Below are 8118 nucleotides of genomic sequence, written 5' to 3' on the forward strand. Positions count from 1 at the left end.
GAGGAAATGGATTATTTGGAGAAAAAGACCCCAACCCCTCTCAGACCTTTCAGTTTTGCTCTTCAATGAAGACTAAAGAAAGCTAGATGTAAAACCAGACCACACAATTACACGTAAGCTAGTTGGATGCAGTTCAAGTGACTGTGTGGATAAGCAATTCACAATGCTTTGTGTGAACAAATATTTAAGCAACTAAAAGGCAACTAGTATGCTTTGGCTTGATTTGAACGTATGTGTGCAGTACGTTCTACTGTGCAATTTGTCTACTGACGTAGGTATTTGACAACATGTGCAATCTGCAAAATCACCTTCAGTCTTCCTGACAATATGGATCTTTCTGTCTGCTTAACAGTTGTGGTCCATATCTGTTATTAAGTAATGTACGCAAATGCTGCAATCCCGTCCCACAAATGAATCAGAAATAATTACTGAGCTTTTTTTTAATAGATGACGCAAGCCCCTGCCTCAGGGGCTTGCAGTCTACCTCAATAAGGGGCTACAAAGATTGAAAATAATACACAACACCAGAAATTAGGGGAGATCTGGCACTGTTCAATGCTAAAGGCTTGAGAGAAGACATTGGTATGAAGGAAGAGGAGACAGAACTGTGGAGTTCAAAGTCAAGAGGACATTAACACTAAAAAGCCATGTTTTACTTTCATACTGGATGCAACCTCAAGACCTGCTGGAGGAGGAATCACCTCTGTGCATGTAGCCAGTCCTTGCTGTATTTCTAGCTGTGTTGTAACTAGACCCGAATTTTTAAAATTAAACAGATGCGTATCAAGGTAGGTCCTACTAATCCAAGAGATGCTCTTGTGCTTTGTGGTTGCAGATCCCCAGATGGGCGTGCAGATTGTGCTGGCGCCTTTTCAAAAACCCCAGTGTGTGCCTGTGCCCGTCTCTGTGGGCCCGTCCCAGGGGCTAGGGCAGACCGGGAGAGGCGTCCGTATGGACCCTTTGCATCCTCTGACCACAACCACCAAAATAGCTCTCAGGCCGTCAGCCACAGCCCTGGGGAACAGGGAAGGTTCTTCAGCTCTCTCCTTGTATTATAGGCCTGGATTAGGCTGATTTAGCCTTATTTTTTTGTAAATAAGGCACCAGGATCTGCCAGCAACATTCCTCTCATTTTATCTGATCTCATAAGAATTATTTTTAGTAAGAACTGGTTTGCCCTGAAAGAAAGCTATTCTCTAAAAAAAGCTTTGTACACTCAAGACATATGGGACAGAAGGAAGCCTGCATCTAGCATTACATTTTTTTCCAGTCACCAGAAAAACCCTGAAATTGCCCTTTTTAGCAAACAGAAAAGATAAATGGGTTGGTTCTGAATTGAAAATAATAGATACGCCTTGTGCCATTCTTGACAACCTTTTCTGAAGTCTCATTAGCTCACAGAACATGTGCACAACTCCTACCTCTTTTTATAAGAAAGTTACACAGGTATAATTCCCCCGAAATAACAGTCGAATAGCTGTAGTAGAATGGGAGCTATTTCTGTCACTTCTCTCACAAAAATTAATTGAAATAAATACTTTACAGCAGCAGCAACATCAGCCAGTCCCCCTTTCTGACAAGCTTACAAGCACTGCAGACATTACTTAGGGTCATCATACTCTGCATTTTGGTACACAGACTTAGTGAATGGCACGCATGATATGCTTACTAAGCTACTTTGGATAAACATGGAAAAAATCTAGTGGTGTAGTTGTCACAGACCAGAATGGTTTCATGTGCTATGTGATTTGAAGGGAGATTCCTTTGCTGTGTGTCATTTACCTTTTATACATTACTGTTGCTCAGTATTTCATAACCATTAGTTCTTTGGATGCCTGCACTGAGATTGTTATATACATATATGCATAAAAAAATGAGAACTGTGCATTCTTACGTGATGTCACATTATAGTCCACAAACAGCTATAGTGCTCTTTACCATGTTTGGGAACAAAGGGAAAGGGATGCCGACGACATGTGTCTCACGTTAGAACAATTTCCTTTTCACACTTGGAAAACAGAGCTCCTCTCTTTTACATATGTTTTATGTACACACGTATAGCCTTGGGATGTCAGGATCCGAGAAAAAAACCTCTCATGTTTCATATGTAAATCAGCGACAGCTGTGGTCATGTGCTAAATGATAAATAAGCTGGTGAGGTGACATCAGCAAAAACTGGCGTGAGTTGATTTTTACCTTCATTTCTTAAGCCATGATCCTGCAAGTCATAAGGATCTTTGAGTAGGTTGGGCTCTGCCACACATGAATTAACTGTTGGTATAAGTGATACAACAGCAAACAGCATCCTAGATCATGAACGGCTTTGGGAAAAGAATTGTTTGTGTGTCTGTCCGGCGTATAGCACAAGACCTCGCCGATGACTGCCTTTCCTGGCACACCTGTAATGCGCATGCTATGCTTCAGTTACTGTTAATTCGTTAAATAAGTTGACACCCCGGGGAGAGAATGATGATATTTAGCGTACGATGGGAATTCAGGGTAACGCGGGATCTGTTCCTCCCTCACATTCCCCCTGTGGTACTCTGAAACCGCTCTCCGATGCCTCTGTGCCTCTGTTTCTGCCTGCATGGTAATAATTTCCCCCTCCTAGGAAGGCTGAGAGACTGTAAATGTTTTTAAGGTGAACGGAGGTCTTTGGTTGCAATTTTCAAAGTAGACGTAGCTATTTTATAAAGCAGGTTGTGACATAGATAATAAAGACAAGGTTCCCTGTAGCTGAGGTTTTTACGCTCTCCCTTTAAGTCACTGTTTTCTAGCTGAATTACAGTATTACAATATTAGCAAGTACTAACTATGATGGCTGAAAGCTACCATGCCGGGTATCCACCTCACCTGAATACTTTCAGATAATTCTAGCCAAAGTAACCCAGGCAAGAAAGAAGGATATCATTTTGCCTTAAAAACGTTTGCATCCTTTTCTGCAGAAATCCTAGCCCATCCTTACTCTGAAGAAGGAAGGGATCACGAATGCTGCTATCAAGGAGGCACCTTTTGCTGTTCGTACCACGAGCTTCCCAATTTGGCCAAACCTCTGAAAATTGCTCTGCACTCATTCAGTCAAGAATGGACAGGCTCAGATTAAACTTGCGTGGCGTGACAGAGGGCTGGGTGGGAGAGCAGGGGGAGCAGCCCTGTGGCGAGGTACCAGGGGGTACCTGGAGTACCAGGGACTGACCCGTGGAGCTTGGAAGCAGGGGAGCCTAGGACAAGGACTAGGAGAAGGGGCTCCCGGCAGCTGGAACACGGCAACGGTGAGGACTAAAACATGAAGGAGAAAGGAGACTGAGAAACAGGGGTGGAGACAAGGAGATGTAAGGGTAAGAGGGGGAGAAACTGGGACTCTAAGAAGGAAAAGCTAGAGGGACTAGGACCTGAACACTTCAAAGTTGTGTTAAGAGCTGACTCTGTGCCTAGCTGTGTTCCTCCCAGAATCTGGAATAGAACCCAGAATTTCTGACTTGCAGTATTTTTCCATTTTTCCTACTGAGATCCACTAAAAAAAGTGAATGCCTTGTCTCCTTGCAGCCCGCACAGAGGATGATGCACTTCTACATAGTAAGAGATGTCCATGGACCTCTGCTTCAATCTGTGGATCTGGAATTCCAGCCCTTCCAATGAAACAAAGGGAACTAAATGTGGCAACACGTGAAAGGACATCAACTTTCCTTCCTTAAAAAGCTAAGAAATTCTTTTATATATGTGTGTGTGTGTGTGTGTGAGTGTGTGTATATATATACACATAAACTAGTTTGAAAGGAACTTGTAATGTCAATGCATTCAGAAAATAGGAAATACAAGAATTTATGTTGACCTTGCAACCGTTGCTTATCTGCTTTGACCACTTCCATTTTTATACAGTCTTTTTTCTGCCACCTCATGCAGAGGTTCCTCCAAGTCATCTGGTGCAGAAGAATTACTTCAACCTTTTATTATTAGCATTAGTTAAGTATTTGTGTGGTGGTAGTCCCTAAGTCGGTGGGTGTTGTGTAAGCACAGAGGAGAGCCAGTCTCTTCATGGCCAACTCTGCAATCTAAGGAATCTGGACTGTAATTCAATAGCTGGAACTTTTCGCAGCAGTGCTCAAATTGAATTCAACCAACCTCCAGCTTATCTGACTAGTCTTCCTTCTCTTCCTCCTTTTATTTTTTCTTCACTCCTTAGGCTTTTATTTCTTTTTTGTTTGTTTGTTTCACACTTTTTCAATAAAAATGAGAGCATTCTATATTTCTCCATCCCTGTTTTCCTTTCCACCTCCGCTGTTTCTGTGCTTCTTTCCCACAATTAGCTCACTTTTTTTTTTCCTTCTTTATTTTTATTTCCCTCTTCTATCACAAGGAATGAAGCACGAGCCTGGATCTTGCATCATCTTTGTAATTATTTGAACCTGTATTACGTCTTCAGCCCGCCTCTATAGTCATGAGAGTTAAAACTTGATTTTTTTTTTTATTTTATTTTTTTGATAAAAACTGATTCTCGGCAGCCTTCCAACTATGATGTCAGTCTTGTAACATTTGCCTGAGTTTGCTGACATCCTGAAAGAATGCTCTCAAGAGGTGTATTCTGGCTGAAAGGGCCAGCAACGGCACATCACAGCCGGTCATTAGCCTGCCCACAGCTGATTATTTTGGGGGTTGGAATGAAGCCCCCCAAGAAGCAAGATCTGGAAATGGCTGGAAGAAAGATTTGCAGGGGGGGTGAGGGATAAGCAGAAGAAAATCTGAGGAGGAAAAGGAGGAACTTGAGAGCCCAGAGGCAGAAGCAGCAGTAGCCTAGAGGAGAGATTTTCTCAGCGTGATGAAAAACAGGAAAATAAGTACTGATTAAATTTTAGTTACAACATAATTCTAATCTATGAACAAACCTCACAGTGATATCAGTATGAGATCCAGTGATAACCGGAGAGATTATGATGAAACACGATGGCCTGCCTTCTTTTCTCCTCAGCTCTGCTCTATCATCTTCCTTATCCATCCCTATTTCCTCTGCCTCAGCCTGCCCGGTTCCTACAGCAGTTAACAGGAGCTTTGCCGTCGCCCTCAGGAGGAGCACGGTTGGGTCCCGTTTGTGGGTTACGGTAAATTGAGGCCAGCCTTGGCAATGCGCTCATGGAAGGGCCAGTTCCAGGTCAGGAAGTAGGGGATGTTTCACTGACAGTGTGAATGCGCTGCGGAGCAATAAAACTACTGCGTTCTGGCATCTTACGGAGCAACATGACAAGAACTGCAGAATCCACTATTATCCTACCCACAGTTTTCCACTGACCCTAATTATAGTTCTGTTGCTAAAGCTATGTAATTTGATTTTCAACAGCACACCAAAAAGGCAGGAGCTCAGCAGTTCCCAGAGCGACTGCACACAGTTTGCTGGACAAATGTATTTTGCTTGTAGTCAGGGTTGAGGTGAATAACTAATTAAGAAATTAGATGCCTAAACATTGGGTCTCTGGTAGGACTACAGGACGAGAACTAATACCCGTTAGTTAGGGCTGGCATGCCTGTATCTTTGAACTCCAGATGTTCGAAGTTGATGACAGCTTTTTACTCTAATGGCAGGTGGTAGATCCAGCGGAGGCCACAGCGTCCTTGCACTTTTATTCCAAGTGTAATTCTCGGATCTTCAGAGATAATGAAAGGCCTAAGCACCACTGGTGTGGTGGCACTCGGGCCTCGTGCGTACGACAATAAAAACACAAATCTTTTTCTGCTTATCCCCATTACTCGTCCCACTTGACTTATTTTTTGCCATTTTGAAAGCAATTTTACAACTCGGTGTCCGTTGGCTGCTCATCGTCTGTCCTTTCTGCTCTGACTGCCCAGCTGGTGGCAAAGCAGCATTAGCTGTCACTAGGACCTCGTCTGACGTCAGCGAGCTGTTTCGCAGAAGATACTCAGCAGCATTAGCTGGTAACACAATCAAGACCCATCCAGACAGCACTGCAACTACTGACACACAGCTGAAAGTCTCCATTTCCTGCTGCCAAGCCCCCAGCTCAGCCAGTGGCTATCTCTGGGGTTTTTCTTCCTTTTTAATGAAGGAAATCTGCAGAACACAGACTGTTGCTTGAAGTGAGAGAAAAATATTTGTTAGAAAAGGAAGATGTCGAGTTGTAGCTCTCCAACAAACTATCATTTTACTCACCATGTGAATTCATGTGTGCATCTTAAAGCACTTTGCTCTTCTCTTATTTCTATACATGTGTGGTTTTGTTTCTTTTGCTGTTCAAGTTCCTAATCTCTTTCTTGCCTCATTTACTGTTGCCACGCAGTTGTCATACACCGGCGAGCTGATGCCTCCCCCCGCACTGACAGATGAGTATTGCTGTGGTAGCGTCAAAAGCCACCAGCCTCAGCTGCCCCATCCTTCCGATGGAGGGTTCCACCTGACGGCCGAGTGCACAGCAGGAAGCCCGTGCTTCCACCTCCGTGGGGGAATTGGTGCAAATCCAGTTGAAAATCCAGTCGAGGTGAATGTAAGTAGATGACCAGGCTTTCCATGAAGAAACTGAGAAGTGACGTACTTTTTTTCTGGCAACGTTGCTTGGGTGGCGATAACCTCCAGCAAAGCAGCAGGGTGGGAAGCCTGGGGCAGCGACTTCTGTAGCCGCTGCAGCAAAATTCACCACGGCTCATCTCTCAACGTGGAGTAACGCTCCTGGCGTTAGTGGGAATTGGGCATCCTCTGACTGAAGTGAAAAGTGGCAAGGGACATGATTTCAGATTGTTACTGATTTTGTTTTGCTTTCAAAGGCAGCATGATTAAAATTTGGATTCTAATGATCTGCCTTTTTTTCTAAGTAGCAGTGCCTAACTACTTCCCATCGGTGCTTTCCCTAAGATCAGAAGCAAAGCTGTCTCTAACATATTTTTTAGATTCCAAGCCAGTCATATAAGAACAGTGACCAAGATGAAGCACTTCTATGGTGTTCTCATTCTGTGTTTAATAATAAAATAAAACCAAAAAATACTGATGAAATGCCAAATCCTGCAGGGTGCAGAAAATTGCAGACTGTTGTCTGAGCTTGCACTCTGACCCCAGCTTACATTTGTCTGCTAAAGCACAGTAAGTACACATGATATTATAGAAACAAATAAAACATAATTAAACCAATACATTCAGGCAGATAAAACTAATGAAAGGTTTACCACTTCTCAAAAATCATGTGCTCAACAGAAGACAATCTCTTGAAGTGTGGTATGTGTTAACATAATACATTTCCATGCTTAGATTTTCAAAACTGCAAAATACAGACATTTATAGGTATGTGTTTCAAATTTAAAATAATCTCTTTGGAAGGAGCAGACGGTTTCTTTTTCTGACACACTGAAGGGGAATAATGTTCATTGTTTATGCATTTGCTCAAGCAGTGGAATTTTACATGGCTAAACTTCACTTCATCGGATGTATATCAGTTTAAATTAGCTCAAAATCCATCCCAACATTCATTTTTAGATCACAGTCTTCCGAGGAACTGATTTATCAGGATGCCTAAATCCAGATGCGCTACAAATAAGCCAGGAAAGACAAATAAGCCTCTTGGCATGAAACAAATGAGCTGGGGGAAAAGGAATGTGAAAAGAGAAAGAGCTAAGGGAAAGTAAGAAAATACCTGCCAGTGGGAAGAATGCAGAGTTTCAAATCTCGGACGCTACCCCACTTGGATTTCCTCATCTTCCACCTTCACTCCAGCCCCTCCTTTTTTTTCCCATGTTCTTTCTTTTTTTGACATTGCCTTCTGGACCACCTTTCCTGCTCTCGTCCATCAGCTCTCCACTTTTTCATTTGCATTCCTTTTTCAACCACTTCTCTTTGACAAACCTTATCAACCATTTAGAGCGCCTGAATGAGAACAGTTCAGAAGCACCAAAAAGCTTTGTGCGTGGTCTGATCAATGGTAGCTGCCTGAGTACACTTTTAGCTCCCAGCAAATACAAAGGAAAACAGAATAAGACCTTAAGAGGAAAGGTAGTCGATAGCAGACCCCTTATCATCCTTCCGTTGGGTATATCGGTTTGCTGATTCTGGAGTTGTGAAGACTTTGTAAAAGAGTATGAGTGACGGAAAACTGAAATGCTTGTTTGATACTGGTGCTGGCAAGA

The 8118-nt window shown here is 42.9% G+C and overlaps 1 long non-coding RNA gene across 1 annotated transcript; it reads left to right on the forward strand.

Annotated features, from left to right (window-relative positions):
- Positions 1-3131: 3131 nt before the first annotated feature.
- Positions 3132-6766, forward strand: LOC140649596 (uncharacterized). The gene is made up of 3 exons (XR_012041673.1): positions 3132-3272; positions 3547-3698; positions 5575-6766. It is a non-coding gene; the product is annotated as an uncharacterized lncRNA (long non-coding RNA).
- Positions 6767-8118: the final 1352 nt, after the last annotated feature.

This window comes from Ciconia boyciana, chromosome 3 (assembly GCF_034638445.1).
Source record: "Ciconia boyciana chromosome 3, ASM3463844v1, whole genome shotgun sequence".
In the NCBI taxonomy this organism is placed as follows: Eukaryota; Metazoa; Chordata; class Aves; order Ciconiiformes; family Ciconiidae; genus Ciconia; species Ciconia boyciana.